This window comes from Symphalangus syndactylus, chromosome 5 (assembly GCF_028878055.3).
Source record: "Symphalangus syndactylus isolate Jambi chromosome 5, NHGRI_mSymSyn1-v2.1_pri, whole genome shotgun sequence".
Lineage (NCBI taxonomy): Eukaryota > Metazoa > Chordata > Mammalia > Primates > Hylobatidae > Symphalangus > Symphalangus syndactylus.
This window is the reverse complement of record NC_072427.2, coordinates 38194304-38210562: the sequence shown is the minus strand read 5'-3', so window position 1 is coordinate 38210562 and position 16259 is coordinate 38194304. Positions and strand designations below refer to the sequence as shown.

Genomic DNA, 16259 nt, shown 5'->3' with positions numbered 1-16259 from the left:
GCCTCTGTAAGTCTTATCAGGCTTTACCTCTCAGTGATTGGTGTAAAATGGTGACAGTAAAACAGTAAAACCCACAGGGTGGGGCTGTCAGGAATTTTTTAAACATTGTTTTATTTTTCTGCCCCCTCCCCCTTTTCTTTTATTATTTATTTATTTGGTCTGGAATATTTCAATGAAATATTGGTGAAGCCTTTGACATATGGTAGATACTCATTAAGTGGTGACTTTTTTTTTTTTGATTCAAAGGATTCGGTCACTCTTATTGCAAATTCCTCATACGTACGTTTATTGTTGCACTAGTTCCTGTTATGTTTCGGAGCTGAAATGGATCAACTTTGGCAAGACGAAATTTCCTTAAGTGTAAGGTATTGCAATACTCAGGATTGTGCAGAGGGAAGCAGAAGCAAGATGGGAAAGATCGCAAACTGGGGCCCGAGGGCCAGATGCAAAATGCACCGCAGAGATGAATCTGCCTAGGCCCCACCCCCTTCTATTCCGTCTCCTAGGACTACTACATTTTATTTGTGTTAAACAAAAGATATAACCTGTAGATGAAAGGTGTTTTCAGTGGTAAACCGTGCACCGGCGTATAAACGTGGTGTAAAAAAAAAAAACAGAAAAGCCACCTGATGCGAAAATATGGAACGCTTCACGAATTTGCGTGTCATCCTTGCGCAGGGGCCATGCTAATCTTCTCTGTATCGTTCCAATTTTAGTATATGTGCTGCCGAAGCGAGCACGATGGTTCTCGGTTTCCAGAAGGTATATAAAGTCAAGAAATCGAAATACTTTAAACCTACGACAAGCATATGATGGTCCATTTTAAAACATAATTTTAAAATTGCAAACTACCCAAGAAACTATTACTTTCTACATCAATATTTTGTACTAATATCTTTGTGTTTACAGCCAAATTAATTCTAATTTTCTCTCTAACTGTCTTGCATCGTATATGCAAATATGAAGGAATCATGGGAAATAGGCCCTCTTCCTGCCCGACCTCGGCGCGCGCCCGGCGGACGGTCACGCTCCGTCACGTGGTACGTTTTGCCTGCGCGTATTTCCGCGGGGGCCGGGGAGGTGCGGAGGGATCAGACGCGGGCTCTTACTCTAACGCTGTGCCGGCGTGAGGCAGCTCCGATCCCCGAAACTACCGAGCCGCGTCTGCGCGACGCGAAAGCATTTTTGGAGCGAGGGGCCATGGTGCCCATGGGGTCCCCACGGGTGTTCGACTCGGGACCCCGAAAAGGTTGCGAGTCGCTGGTTGGACCCTTCCCTGCGCGGGGATCCGAGAGACGTGACCCTAGCGAGGCCTGGGGCCACCCACTGTGGGCCGGAAGGGACCGGCAGGGGTTGCGGCGGGGGTTCGTGGGGAGGGTGTGCCAGGGCAGGTCTTCTGCTTCCCCTCGGCTTCTCGGGACTAGCTCCCTGCATTCGGAGCCAAGGGAATGAGGGTGTCTGCTTTGGGACCCAAACTTCCAGTAGTGGTGGAAGTCTGGGAAGGGTCACCACCGTTTGAGCCAACATTTAGAAAGAGCCAGGCGCTTAACCTAAATGGTGTCACTTCCCCCATTTTGCAGTTTAGCAGACAGGCTCTGGGAGGTTAAACCATCTGCTCCAATGATCCTGCCACTGGTTAAAGTAGTTGGGATTTGGATGCGAGTCTGGTTTCAAAGACTTTTTTTTTTTTTTTTTTAACGCAGTAGAGTTTGGAAAAGATTTGAGACCACAAGTGCAGCCTCCACTTTCCTTGTTAGACTTACTCCAGAAGCCCTGACCAGCTCAGACTTTCCTTCCTACTTCCATTCCGTTAACAAATATTGAACACCTGTGGTGTCAGCAGCCGGGCTTCAGGGGTGCGTGAGTGGGCAGGGTTGCTATGGTCATGGAGCTCGGTTCCAGCAGGGGAGCCAGGCAGACATGAAAGAGCCCTCTGGATGCCGAGAAGTGCTATGAAAGTGTGGCATAGAAAGTGCCTGGGAGATGATGGCCACTTCAGTGGGGGGCAAGGGAGAAGGTGACACTGGAGCTGTCATTGATGATAACGGCGGCAGCGCTGAGAGGACGGGGACCGAGATCCAGGCAGAGGATCTTGCAACCACATGAGTCAGTGTCACCCATCTGGGCCAGTCCGTGAAGGAAGGCCACTGTGGTGGTAGTTGCTACTCCCAGCAGTGCTGTGGCTCAGTACTGAGAGAGGGGAGGGACCCGGGGAGCCACCGCCAGGGAGTTCGGCCTTTGGAGGCTTGAGTTCTTCCCACTCGCTACCCCTCTTCAGTGAAATGGAAGTCATTTGACTAGCTTCTCATCTGACCTTACTAAATAAGCAGTAGGCAAACGCAAACCTCAGAATGCTAATATGGCCTTTATTGAGTGAAAAGAGCTAATTTGGACAATGATGTTTACCTCAGATTTACAAAAGAGAATTGCAAATAACCAAAAAGCACATTAACATGGATGGAAGATTATGCTAATCTTCAATTAGCATCCACATTTTTATTCATTTATTTAGAACAGGTAGGGCTGGTGGTTTCATAAATGCCTTATTGTGGAAACTAGCACTAGATAGACCTAGTTATTGGTTCAACATTTCTGGCTACGTGAGCATGTGTTACTTGAACCAGAGGTAGATTTTTGTTGTTGTTTGTTTTTTTTGAGATGGAGTCTCGCTCTGTCACCCAGGCTGGAGTGCAGTGGTGCAATCTCAGCTCACTGCAGTGTCTGCCTTCTGGGTTCAAGCAATTCTCCTGCCTCAGCCACCATGCCAGGCTAATTTTTGTATTTTTAGTAGAGACGGGGTTTCACCATGTTAGCCAGGCTGGTCTCGAACTCCTGACCTCAGGTGATCCACCCCCCGCCACCGCCCTCGGCTTCCCAAAGTGTTGGGATTACAGGCATGAGCCACCATGCCTGGCCTTTTTTTTTTTTTTGAGATGGAGTCTCACTCTGTCACCCAGGCTGGAGTACAGTGGTGTGATCTTGGCTCACTGCAACCTCTGCCTCCTGGGTTCAAGAGATTCTCCTGCCTCTGCCTCCCAAGTAGCTGGGACTACAAACTCACTACCATGCTGGGCTAATTTTTATTTTTTTGAGACAGTCTCACTCTCTTCCCCAGGCTGTAGTGCAGTGGCATCATCTTGGCTCACTGCAACCCCCTCCTCCCAGGTTCAAGCGATTCCCCTGCCTCAGCCTCCTGAGTAGCTGGAACTACAGACGTGTGCCATCACCCCTGGCTAATGTCTGTATTTTCAGTAGAGACAAGTTTTCGCCATGTTGGCTAGGCTGGTCTCAAACTCCTGACCTTAAGTGATCTGCCTGCCTCAGCCTCCCAAAGTGCTGGGATTAAAGGCGTGAGCCACCGCGCCTCGCCAATTTTTTGTTTGTTTTTTCTTGTCGAGCAATTTTGCAGAGGAGAAAGCTCTGGGTTCTAGTTCTCATTCCACCTGGAACTGTTTGTGACCTTGGCCTGCTCCCTGTACCTCTTTGTCTCTGGTTCTGTTTTATCTTCTGCAAAGTGAGGAAACTACCCTAGAGATGATCCTTGACATTTTTCAGCATTGAAATGCTGTCATTCTTGCAACTGGATAACTGAAGGATGTTTTTGGATAATTATAATTTTCTGATATTCTGCATTCTCCAAGTACCATGAAAAAATAATAATTAGCAAGATGTAAAAATTCAAGAGGGTTTTTGTTTTTTCTTTTAGAAGAGTGAAGCAAGCAGCTGGTCATCTGGAGTCATGGAGGGCCCCAGGAACAGCCCACAGGGGCGGCTGTGGATCTAGGGCCTGGGACCTGCTGAGTCGTATCACAACACGCCTCTGAGCTCCAAAGGCCAGTACAGAGGAAGCGGGAGGCTGGTGAAGGGGAGGGGATACACTGGATGTAGCATGGAGGTGGAGGAGAGGAGGCAGCATGGAGGGGCTCAGGAAGGGGAGAGCCAAGTGAACCATGACTTCATGGGAAGTCCCAAGCCCCCACGGACCTTGAGGGAATAGGCATTGCAGGTGAGGAGAGTGTGGGTGCCAGAGAGGACTGGACTGGTGGGCAGGCTTGGAGTTGCAGTGGGAGCTGGCTCCTGCCGCCTTCAGAGTTGTTGGCTTCTCTTCACTCTGCAGGCCTGAAAAGAACTGAGTCCTGGCAGTCTTCCCTGAATATTCTGGACTACAGAACCCCAAGAGAGGAGGAGTGGTCCCCCTATCCTGTCTGAGGTGGTACTTCCCAGTACCTGAGTAGGAGAGAGCAGAGCCAACTTTATTTTGAACAATTAAGAAATGGGCTGTTTCTTTTTTTTTTTGAGACGGAGTCTTGCTCTGTCCCCCAGGCTGGAGTGCAGTGGCGCAATCTCGGCTCACTGCAAGCTCCGCCTCCCGGGTTCACGCCTTTCTCCTGCCTCAGCCTCCCGAGTAGCTGGGACTACAGGCGCCCGCCAACACGCCCGGCTAATTTTTTTTTGTACTTTTAGTAGAGACGGGGTTTCATCGTGTTAACCAGGATGGTCTCGATCTCCTGACCTCGTGATCCGCCCGCCTCGGCCTCCTAAAGTGCTGGGATTACAGGCTTGAGCCACTGCGCCCGGCCAGAAATGGGCTGTTTCATATGGAAAAAATGTCAGTGAAGACATGAACTCTTAGCATTCTCTAAAATTATGTAGTGTTTCTCTTACAGCCAGAGAGCATTGCATGTTTTCGTGTATCATTTTATTTGAAGCGGAAAGGGCTGGGGACTCCCATCAGCCCCACCGGAGGGAGGGAGGAAGGAAGGAGCGGGGATGTAGAGAGAGGCCCCTGTGGCCTTGTTTATGTGCAGGCCTGGGAGGAATGGCATTAGTGGTTTCAGGAGGTGTTGCCCTGGGACTGTAGCACAGGGACAATGCGCTGAGTTCACATGTCTGACCCTGAAGCTCCAAAGGCCTCAGACACAGAGCATGGCCAGAGCGGGGTTGGAGGGGGCCTGAGTGTGGCGGAGGACCCACTCCCCCAGGCTGCCAGAAATTCCTGTGAGCTGCTCATGCTCTGAGTTAAGCCTTGTTCTTATAACATCTCTTTTGAAGTGCACTCTGCCACCTAATTCACCTCAATGTGAATGAGTTTTTCCAAAGTTAGGCTGAAGGGGGGTGGAGTAGGCAAATCGGTCTGTGTGCCCACAGCTCAGAGGGTGGCCTGGGGGAAGAGGCAGGGTCAGCTGTGGCCAACTGACCTCTCAGAGGGAGTTTCTTTCAAGCCTTGTAAGCCCGGTGTACTCAGAGCCCTTGCTCTGCTGGGGTGGCCCCTGTTGTGTTGAGATCAGTTCTAATCCATCCCAGATGCCAGGCCTCAGTGGAGCCCTCTGGTCCCACCCCCTCCCCCTTCACAGCCCAAGCTGCCCCTTTTACTCTCCCCCAGATCTCATATTTGTGCCCAGAATGTCTTAAAAGATCTGTTTCCTCACCTGTGGGATGGTGATTGTGCTGCCTGTTTTGCAGGGTCATTTGAAGGTTAAATGCAGGATTGGGTGTGAAAGGCTCTAGCACATTGGATGAGCTGATTGATGCCAAGTGTTTACAATAGTCCTGGGCTATTCTAATGCTCAATACATAACCACTTACTTACTTTTCTTTCCTTTGTCTTGCAACTATCTGCATGAAATAAACTTTCTTTAAGGTAAAAATAGCAGGGTAGGGAGGAGTCCCTAAGTTTTGCTCCTTTTAGCCACGACGGGGATTATTTTTGCCCAGATGTCTTTAATCCTTTGGATTTGAGTTTCCAAAGGCCCTGGTTAAGACGCAGTTATGTTTTGAGATGGGACACTACATAGACTCAGCAATACCTGTTTACTTAGCTTAGTACGATTCCTTGCCCTTTAAGACCAACACAGGGTCTTCTGGCATCCTATTTCATGTGAGTATCTCTGAGACATAAGCATGGGAGTGTGGGGGTAGTGCTGGTTATTATTCCTCTTTTACTGATAGGGAAAGGCTAGGCCTAGAGAGGTTAGGTGACCTATCTAAGGACACAGCTAGTTAGTGACGGTCCTGGAATTTGCTCTCGGATCTCTCTGACTCCAAGGGCTCACTTTACACCGACATGTAATATGGGAGTACAGTTTGAGGGGTCCTGGAGTGCTTACTCCAAATAATCTCTTACTCTTTCCTTAAATCCTGCCACTGATGCATCATTATTTTGAGCTGTTGCTCTGTTGAGGGTTCACTGTAATTTATTTCATCAAAACCTTTTTTTCTGGCAGTCCCAGGATGGCCTAAGGGCATAAGGTGCTTAGGTTTAGGGTGTGGAGGACGTGCTCAGAAAGAAGGTGCAAAAAAGAGGAATTGCCAAGTCTGAGCATGGGGTCTGCCAGCTTCTCTCTAGCTCTCAGTTTCCCTGTGTGGGTTTGCAAGGATGGGAGGAAAAGTGTCACACCTCCTCCAAGTCCTGGCTGCCCTGGAGTCCAGACATCGCTCCCTGCCAAGGCTACAGTGACTGCAGCAGTGGTACAGGGGAAAACTGCAATGGCTTTCAGCCAAGAAGGTCCATATTTATGTCTCATCAACTGTGACTAGCTAGGTCACCAGTCTCTTCCAGTTGCTGACCCTGTTTTCTCATCTCTAAAATGGAAGTGATGATTTTTCTACTTACCATACAGGGTGGTGAGGTTCCATTGAAATGCCACTGTAAATTGCTATACAACAAAAGACAGGAGTATCAGTATTGTCAGACACCCAGTGGAGCCTCAGGCAGCTCAGCGTTCCCCTTACCTGGTGAGTGAGGCATTTGTGCATTAGGAACAGACCTACAAAATCAGAGCACCAAAATGAAAAATCACATTGTATTAATATTTTCACACCACTTAGCTCTCATTAAAATGTACTTTGCTGAATTTAATATGTGATTTCAAATGACACAACATATTAAGTGCTTAATATACTAGAAATTATGAAACTATTATAGTCGATGCCATATGAAATAATTACACTGAATTAAACTTTAGCAGCCAAGTGAAGGAAAGACTTCAACTTAAAACATCTTAAAGAAGCTTAAGCCACCACTGTAATCCCCAAAATAAATGTCCAGAAATGAGGATCTTTAAATAAAAACTGGAACTTAATCTGTACTTACACCGGGAAGCTCTTCTGGGCTTTGGTGATGTGGAGCATTGTTCCCTTGGGGAGGGGAGGGGCCCTGGGACCCACCGCAGGCCGGGGTGTTGGGGTCAGGGCTTCAGTGGGCTCACTCCACGGGCCTGGCTGGGGGTTGGCTCAAATGGCCTGGAGTAAAGCCTTCTACCGAAGTGACAGATTAGTCTTTGCTCGAGATTAGCCTATTGACAAGTTAAAAATAAAAACAAACCCACCTTATGGAACATCTATTGAGTGCTTCCTTTGTGCCAGCCATTTTATATGCATTTCCTCATTTAATCCTCACAATACATCTGTTTTAAGAGCCACTGTTTTTCAGATGAGGAAACAGGCTCAGAAAGATTAAGTGAATAATCCAGGGCCTTAAATCAGAATCCATAGTGTTCACCCCTCATCACATTACCTTCCTCTAAACTCTTCAACCTCCTCATTAGTGTGTGTGTATGCATGCATGTATGTACTACTTCCTATTTTAATAATGATTCAGTGACTGATATGGTTTGGTTGTGTCTCCACCCAAAATCTCATCTTGAATTGTAATCCTCATAATCCTCATGCGTCGAGAGAGAGAGCAGGTGGAGGTAATTGAATCATGGGGGCAGTTTTCTCCATGCTGTTCTTGTGATAGTGAGTGAGTTCTCTCGGGATCTGATGGCTTTATAAGTGTTTGGTAGTTTCTCCTGCATTCATTCTCCTTACTGCCACCTCGTGAAGAAGGTGCTTGCTTCCCCTTTGCCTTCCACCATGATTGTAAGTTTCCTGAGGCCTCCCCAGCCATGCAGAACTGTGAGTCAATTAAACCTCTTTATAAATTACCTAATCTCTGGCAGTTCTTTATAGCAATGTGAAAATGGACTAACACAGTGACCAAACACATTAGCCTGCTATATGACAGTGACATTACCTATATCTTTATCTCATTCCAGTCATGGAGACTGGGGACCGTGGCTTGAGAGTTTCACCTTGAACTCTCTTGATACACTCAGACTGGCTAACTTACACAGGAAGAGCTCTGTGGATACTTGCTGTTAATTCAATTCAGAAGAACGAATTCATTACCTCCTCAGTATACTGACATACTACCTTTGTGTGCTTGCTTAAATAAGATATCCTCTTATAAAGAGCAAGGATACTTTCTATCATAGGGAATACCAGTGTCTTAGCTACTTAAGGCCTTATGTCTCAATTACTTATATCACATGAAAATACTCAATGGGCTGTTTGAAAAATATAAATTTTAGTGTGGACATTTAAATGTATTATCATTTACTGACCAGCAAAAATGATTTTCATAGAGACAGGAAAATTTGGCTCGACCAAACACATGTTTGTAATGAACTGAAAACATGTATTTCTCATAAGTGTCAAGATTAGGCTCTGTTTTGTATCATAGAAAAGCAAATAACAGTGGCTTTAAGATGATAGAGGTTTATTTCTCTTTCACATGAAACAAGTTGTCTTTTACGGACTTGTCTGGTAGCTCCATTGTGGCAGACAGCCGGGCTCTTTTATCTTTTTAGGGCCACAATTCATGGTCCAAGATGCTTGCTAGAGCTCCAAGTTCCAGGCAGGAAAGGCAAGGGGGAGGCCATTACTGCCCCGAGTAAAATCCGTAACTCAGCATACCACCTAACACTCAGGAGCACTCAGTACATGGTACTCTTGGCTGTTGCTCATCTTCCGTTCCGCACAGCAACAAGAAGGAGGAAGGGAAGTCGTATTTACTAATACCATACAGGGTTCTTGGGACCATGCTGGACATTTACACATGATTGCATTCAATCTTCATAATCCGGTGAGGGTGGTGTAGCAGCAGGTTAAGTAGGCAGTGAGGCTGTATCCACATGTGGAGGTAGGAAATTGGAGGGGGAGGGTGGAATGTTTCCATAAGAAGCCCAAGGGCTTTCAAGAAGGAAGGGATGAAGCCTCCAACACTTGCTCTCTGAGATTCAAGTTAATACACATTTTCAGTGTGGATCAAATGGTCCTGGCTAAGGTGCAGTGGCAGGAAAGTGTTAATTATGCTCTTAGAATAAAATTGTTGTGAGCATAGGAAGTGAAGAGATTAACAAATTTTAAAAAGACATTAGAAAAGCTAGCAAAAGACTTGAATAGGTGCATCACAAATTGGGAGCTCCAAATGGTGAATGTGGAAATGTACTCAACATCTTTAATCATCAGGGAAATACAAAACCACCTCACAATTAACACTGAGAAGTCTAATAATGCTGTTAACTAAAAACTCAATCAATATATAAATTTGGAAAGGAGAGCTTTGTTTCTTATAAAGGATTATAGCCAGCAAGGTGGCCATTCTGATGGGCTGGGAAGTGTTAGCCTTGGTCAAAGCCCAGAAACACACACTTCGAGGGAGAGAGGGAAGGGTAAGACAGGAATTTAAGCTGAATGGTTGGCCAAGTATAGGTATTCAACAGGATACAGGAGGAGCTATGAATATTCATGGAGGTGGTCCTAATACATGCATACTTGAATAAACATGCATGTTACATATGATCCCTGTTCTCTTTGCAGTGGAGACTTTTAAATGTAACGTTTAAATGTAGTACAGTTAGGCTCTATATGTCAAAAGGTCTTTTCAGGACGCAAAGGCACTCAAGTGTGCAGTCTCTGTAAACCAGCCAGACCAGTCCATGGTTGGTGGTCTTCTCCTCAGGAGAAAGTTAACTGAAATAACTCTTGTCCAATCAAAGCTGTAGTTATGTCTTGTGGAACAGGGGGTCAGGTAGCATCTGGCGGTGGATTGAGTTGCAGATTATTTTAATATTGCTTATTTCAAGGGCAGTGCTTGTTTAGCTGCTGGAGAAAAAGAAAAACGTTGTGGCAGTTATAACAGAGTTTATTTTTTAAGTGTAGGGGAGCGTAGTGACTTAACCCTTGCATGGCATGGCCTTAGGTGTTGTTTATAGTTTGATATCTTATAGCCATAAATAGTCCATTCTATCAGTCTTATTATCTCTATTTTAACATTAAAGCTGATCAGTTGGGCTGGATGCAGTGGCTCACACTTGTAATCCCAGCACTTTGGGAGGCTGAGGTGAGAGGATCGCTTGAGCCCAGGACTTGGAGGCCGCAAGGGAGTTATGGTCATGCAACTTCACTCCAGCCTGGGTGACAGAGTAAGACCCTGTCTCTAGGCCGGGCGTGGTGGCTCACGCCTGTAATCCCAGCACTTTCGGAGGCCGAGGCGGGCGGATCACGAGGTCAGGAGATCGAGACCATCTTGGCTAACACGGTGAAACCCCGTCTCTACTAAAAATACAAAAAATTAGCCGGGCGAGGTGGCGGGCGCCTGTAGTCCCAGCTACTCGGGAGGCTGAGGCAGGAGAATGGCGTGAACCCCAGGGGGCGGAGCCTGCAGTGAGCCGAGATCGCGCCACTGCACTCCAGCCTGGGCGACAGCGAGACTCCGTCTCAAAAAAAAAAAAAAAAAAAGACCCTGTCTCTAATAAATAAATAAATACAATGCTGCTCAGTTATTGTGTCCAAATTGCAATCTGACCTCTTGTCTCGTCATGACCAGGAACTCAGTTTTTAAGTCCTGTTGGCCAAGAGTGGGGGGTCCATTCACTCAGTTGGGGGGCTTAGAATTTTATTTTTAGTTTACAATGCCAAGTGCTGATGAGGAAGTAGAGCAACCAAGATATGAGAATATATGGCTGGGGAGTGGGGAGATTGGTGCAACCACTTTGGAAAATTGCATACTCCTAAAATTGAAGATAAGTATACCTTATGACTCAGTTGTTCCTTTCTAGTTACATACCCTAGAGAAACTCATGCACATGAGCACCAAGTTACAGGTAAAAGAATGTTCAAGGTAGCATTGTCTGTAATGGTCCCAAACTGGAAACAACTCAAGTGCCCATCAACAGGAGAATGGATATCTACACTGTGGTATATTCATGCAATAGAATACTATGCAGTCATGAAAATGGATCAACTACAGTTATTAGATTGGCACAGAAGAAATTGTGTTTTTTGCCATTGAAAGTAATGGCAAAAACCACAATTACTTTTGCACCAACCAATACCTCCAGTGTTAGGGGCTGAATTGTATCCCCCACTTCTACCTCCAAATTTGTATGTTGAAATCCCAACCCCTAGTACTGCAAAGTGTGACCATATTTGGAGATTGGGTCTTTAAAGGGGTAATTAAATTAAAATGAGGTTATTGGATGGACCCTAATCCAATATGGCTGATATCCTTATTAGAAGAGGAAATCTGGACACAGACATGCACAGAGAAAAGACCAGGTAAAAACACAGAGAAAATGTAGCTGTTGACAAGCCAAGGAGAGGACCTTAGGGGAAACCAACCCTGCCAACACCTTGATCTTGGGTTTCTAGCTTCCAGAACTGTGAGAGAATTAATTTCTGCTGTTTAAGCCACCCAGTCTGTGGAACTTTGTTAGGCACCCCCAACCCCCCAGCAGACTAACACACCAGCAATGTGCACAGCTCTTGTAAACATGACACTGAGTGGAAGAAGAAAGGCACTAATAATATAGACAGAACTATACCATTTATATAAAGTTCAAAATTAGGCAAGACCAAACTATTGTTTAAGGACGTGTATACAAATGGTAAAATGATGAAAGCAAGGAAGTTACCAAAAATAAGAAAATGGGAGGCGGCACATAAAGGCTTCTGGGAGTGGGGGGTTGGGGGTGCCTAACAAAGTTCCACAGACTGGGTGGCTTAAACAGCAGAAATTAATTGCCTGTTTCTTCACTTGGGTGCTGGTTACTCAGGTGTTCTCCCTGGAGTTGTGCACTGAACTGAACCTTTATGTGTTGTGCACGTTGCAGTATTTATAATAAAATGCTGTAAAAGGAAGACAGAAGCAGGTGGGGGAAGAAGAGAAGCAGAGAGAGAAGGAGTGAGGATGGGGAAAAGGAGGGAAAGGAGGAAGGACGAGAAGGGGGAGGGGAAGAAATAAAGAAATCAGTGGGCTGGCCTCTTACCAAATGGTGTGGTCTGAGAGCTGTGAGACCACAGCTGTCAGTTAAAGGTGGGTCCAAAGCTCAGGTGCTGCCTCTGAGTGTGAACCTGAGCCCAGAATCTCTCCCCTAGAGAAGGGCTTAGAAACTTTGTAACCTTGGGAAAGCCAGAGTATTTTTCTGAGATTTGTTTCTTCATCTTTAGACTGGGGAAGACAAACACCTCTCAATAAATGTTGTAAGGCTCTTCCTTTTACTAATTCAGGTCTCTGCTCCCATGTCACCTCCTCCAGGAACCCTTCCCTAATGATCTTTTGAAAATAGCACCTCTTGACTGAGTGAGGTGGGCATGCACCTGTGGTCCCAGCTATTCGGGAGCCTGAGGCAGGAAAATCGTCTGAGCCCAGGAGGCTGGGGTTGCTATGAGTCACGATTGCACCGCTGCACTCCAGCCTTGGCAGCAGAGTGAAACCCTGTCAAAAAAAAAAAAAAAAAAAAAAGGGAAAAATAGTACCTTGATGTGGCTTGGCTCTGTGTCCTCACCCAAATCTCATCTCAAATTGTAATCCCCACATGTTGTGAGAGGGGCCTGATTGGAGGCGATTGGATCATGGGCAGACATCCCCCTTGTTATTCTTCTTCTTTTTTTTGAGACGGAGTCTCGCTCTGTCGCCCAGGCTGGAGTGCAGTGGCGCAATCTCGGCTCACTGCAAGCTCCGCCTCCCAGGTTCGCACCATTCTCCTGCCTCAGCCCCTTCGAGTAGCTGGGACTACAGGCGCCCGCCACCACGCCCGGCTAATTTTTTTGTATTTTTAGTAGAAACGGGGTTTCACCGTGGTCTCGATCTCCTGACCTCGTGATCCGCCTGCCTCGGCCTCCCAAAGTGCTGGGATTACAAGCGTGAGCCACCGCGCCCGGCCTGTTATTCTTCTAATAGTGAGTCAGTTCTCATGAGATCTGGTTGTTTGAAAGTGTGTGGCATTTCCCCCTTTGCTCTCGCTCTCTCTCCTGCTCTACCATGGTCAGATGTGGTTGCTTCCCCTTCGCCTTCCACCAGGATTGAAAGTTTCCTGAGGCCTTCCAGTCTTGCTTCCTGTTAAGCCTGCAGAACTGTGAGTCAGTAAAACTTCTTTTCTTCACAAATTATCCAGTTTCAGATAGTTTTGTTTTGTTTTGTTTTGTGACAGAGTTTCCCTCTGTCGCCCAAGCTGGAGTGCAGTGGTGCAGTCTTGGCTCACTGCAACCTCCACCTCCTGGGTTCAAGTGATTCTTCTGCCTCAGCCTCCTGAGTAGCTGGGATTACAGGCACCCACCACCATGCCTGGCTAATTTTTGTATTTTTAGTAGAGATGGGGTTTCACCATGTTGGCCAAGCTGGTCTTGATCTCCTGACCTCAAGTGATCCACCCACCTTAGCCTCCCAAAGTGCTAAGATTACAGGCATGAGCCACCGTGTCTGGCCTCAGGTAGTTCTTTATAGCACTGTGAAATGGACTAATGTACCTCCTTTCATTCTTTTTCCATTTATTTTTCTTTACAGTACTTAATACTGTTGATAAGTATTTATCACTGAAATTATGTAAAGTATTTGTGCCTGAGGAGGAGCAGGATTTTTGTTTTGCTCCCCACTGTATTCCTAGTGCCTGAAACAGTATCTGACACATAGTAGATGCTCAATACGTATTTGCAGTTAGTTTGGGTGCCGTGGCTCACATCTGTAATCCTAGCACTTTGGGAGGCCAAGGCAGGAGGATCACTTGAGGTCAGAAGTTCGAGACCAGCCTGGCCAACATGGCAAAACCCTGTCTCTACTAAAATACAAAAATTAGCCAGTGTAGTGGTGCACACCTGTAATCCCAGCTACTCCAGAAGCTGAGGCATGAGAATTACCTGAACCTAGGAGGCAGAGGCTGCAGTGAGCCAAGATTGTGCCACTGCACCCCAGCCTGGGGGACAAGAGCAAGACTTTGTCTCAAAAAAAAAAAGAAAAGAAAAGAAAAGAAAAAATTTGCAGTTACAAACATTAGATAATGCTTCTGTGATGCCAGGCACCTGAGGCACTCAATAAATGCTCGTTCTCTCCTCCCCTTTTAGCTGAGACCCCCACCCTCATTTCCTGGAGCTGGCACCCCCTTATCTTTTTCCTTCCCCCATCCAACCTGGGACTGAGAAAGTGCCTACAACTCACACCTCTGATCAGTAGCAACATTTCACCCCCTGGGGCCAATCTGGCCTGTTATCTGTCCCCTCCCCACACCCTTGCCAAGGGTCACAGTCTCCCTGCCCCAGGGGAGGGTCCCTTTCCCGCAGAGGGGCCAAGCTGCCCCTGGGTGACCCAGGCTCCAAGTGCTTACAGCACTTTGGGTGCACGGGCTGTTGCCTCCATTGATAGTTCACTGTTGTGGGCTTAGAATGAGGCCCTGAAAACCCGCCATAAAGGTTTCTCTCATTCCTTCACCCTCATTAATTGCTCCCTCCTCCCTGTTCTTCCCACTCAGATGCCTATAGTGCTGATTTTCTTCTGCCTTGTTTAGAGTTAGTTGTTTACTTGTTTGCTTGCCCCGCCGCCTCCCAGACCATGAGCCCAGCTGTGAGGGGCCAGACTTTATTCATTGCTGTACTCCCAGTGAAGTGGCATCATTCGTCTGGGGGGATACCCGAGGTTCATTGTCTCGTGCCAGGGAAATCAAGGACATGGACACACAAGGAGTGAGGTTAAGAGTGGAGGTTTAATAGGAGAAGGAGGCCGGGCATGGTGGCTCACACCTGTAATCCTAGCACTTTGGGAAGCCGAGGTGGGTGGATCATGAAGTCAAGAGATCGAAACCATCCTGGCCAACATGATGAAATCCCGTCTCTACTAAAAATACAAAAATTAGCTGGGTGTGGTGGTGCATGACTGTAGTGCCAGCTACAGTCTGAGGCAGGAGAATCACTTGAACACGGGAGGTGGAGGTTGTAGTGAGCTGAGATCATGCCACTGCACTTCAGTCTGGTGACAAAGTAAGACTCCATTTCAAAAAAAAAAAAAAAAAGGCAAAAGAAAGAGAAAACCTTTCTCCTACAGGGAGAGGGGTCCTGAACAGGTTTCCAGTCCACAGTGAAATGCAGGGGTTTTATAGATGAGCTTGAGAAGGTAGTGTCTGATTTACATACAGCATGAAAGAGTGCTTGGACCAGGTGTGCCATTTGCATAAGGCATGAAAAAGTGGTTAGGACTAGGTATGCTATTTGCATAGTGTGTAAAAGTCTGGCCACCCCCACCCTAATCTTTTATTATGCAGATGAGCTTTCTACCTGGCTGGCACCATGTTACCTGTTCCTTTACTGTACACATGGTGACAAAAGGGAAGTTGAAGCCTACATGTTGAACATACCTGGCCCTCAGGTAGCCCTTTTCTATTGGCACAGCTGCTGGCATTCACCTGTGCAAGCTTCCAGCTTGCTTATCTGTTTGCAGCTCGATTTTTCAGGCTGCTCTTTGTTAGAAAAGCAATGATTTGGGGGCTGCTTTTTGTTAAAAGGGAATTTCTGCCGAGGACTCACCCTCACGATCTGCCTAAGTAATTTCTATCTCCTGTATCACCAGCGCCTAGCATAGCACCTGATTTTTAAATCTTATTTATTTATTTATTTATTTGTAGAGATAGGTTCTTGCTCTGTGGCCTAGGCGACACTATAACATCAACCTCCTGGCTTCAAGTGATCCTCCCACCTTGGCCTCCCAAAGTGTTGGGATTATAGGTGTGAGCCACCACACCTGGCCTTAATAGACACATTTTTTTCTTTAAAGCTTCTGTTGCAAAGGACAGATAATAGGATTTCAAGAGTTAAGATGACCACAGACCAAACTTCCTTGATGTGCCATGTTCCAACTTAAATTCGAAAGCTATTGAGACATAGAAAAGGACAAAAACTGAGAACCATTCAGAAAACTTAGTGGTCAATTGCTGGCCAGAGTCCAAGATGGAATTTTCCCTAATAACCTGCCAGTGGGGCTGGGTGAAGTCACGTGGTAGGAGGCCTGTGCATACTTTGCCCTCTAAAGTGGCCCAGAACCTGCAGACAGGAAGCTTGCAGGGAGAAGCTTAGGCCCTCATTCACTGTACAGGGCTGCACTCACCAGCAAATGGGCAGCACACTCCTAACACTCAAGTATGGTTTTCTGAGGCAGTCACTTCTGTCCA

The 16259-nt window shown here is 46.6% G+C and overlaps 1 non-coding gene across 1 annotated transcript; it reads right to left on the bottom strand.

Annotated features, from left to right (window-relative positions):
• Positions 1-633: 633 nt before the first annotated feature.
• LOC129483576 (U6 spliceosomal RNA) lies at positions 634-740 on the bottom strand. The gene has a single exon (XR_008658099.2). It is a non-coding gene; the product is annotated as a U6 spliceosomal RNA (small nuclear RNA).
• Positions 741-16259: the final 15519 nt, after the last annotated feature.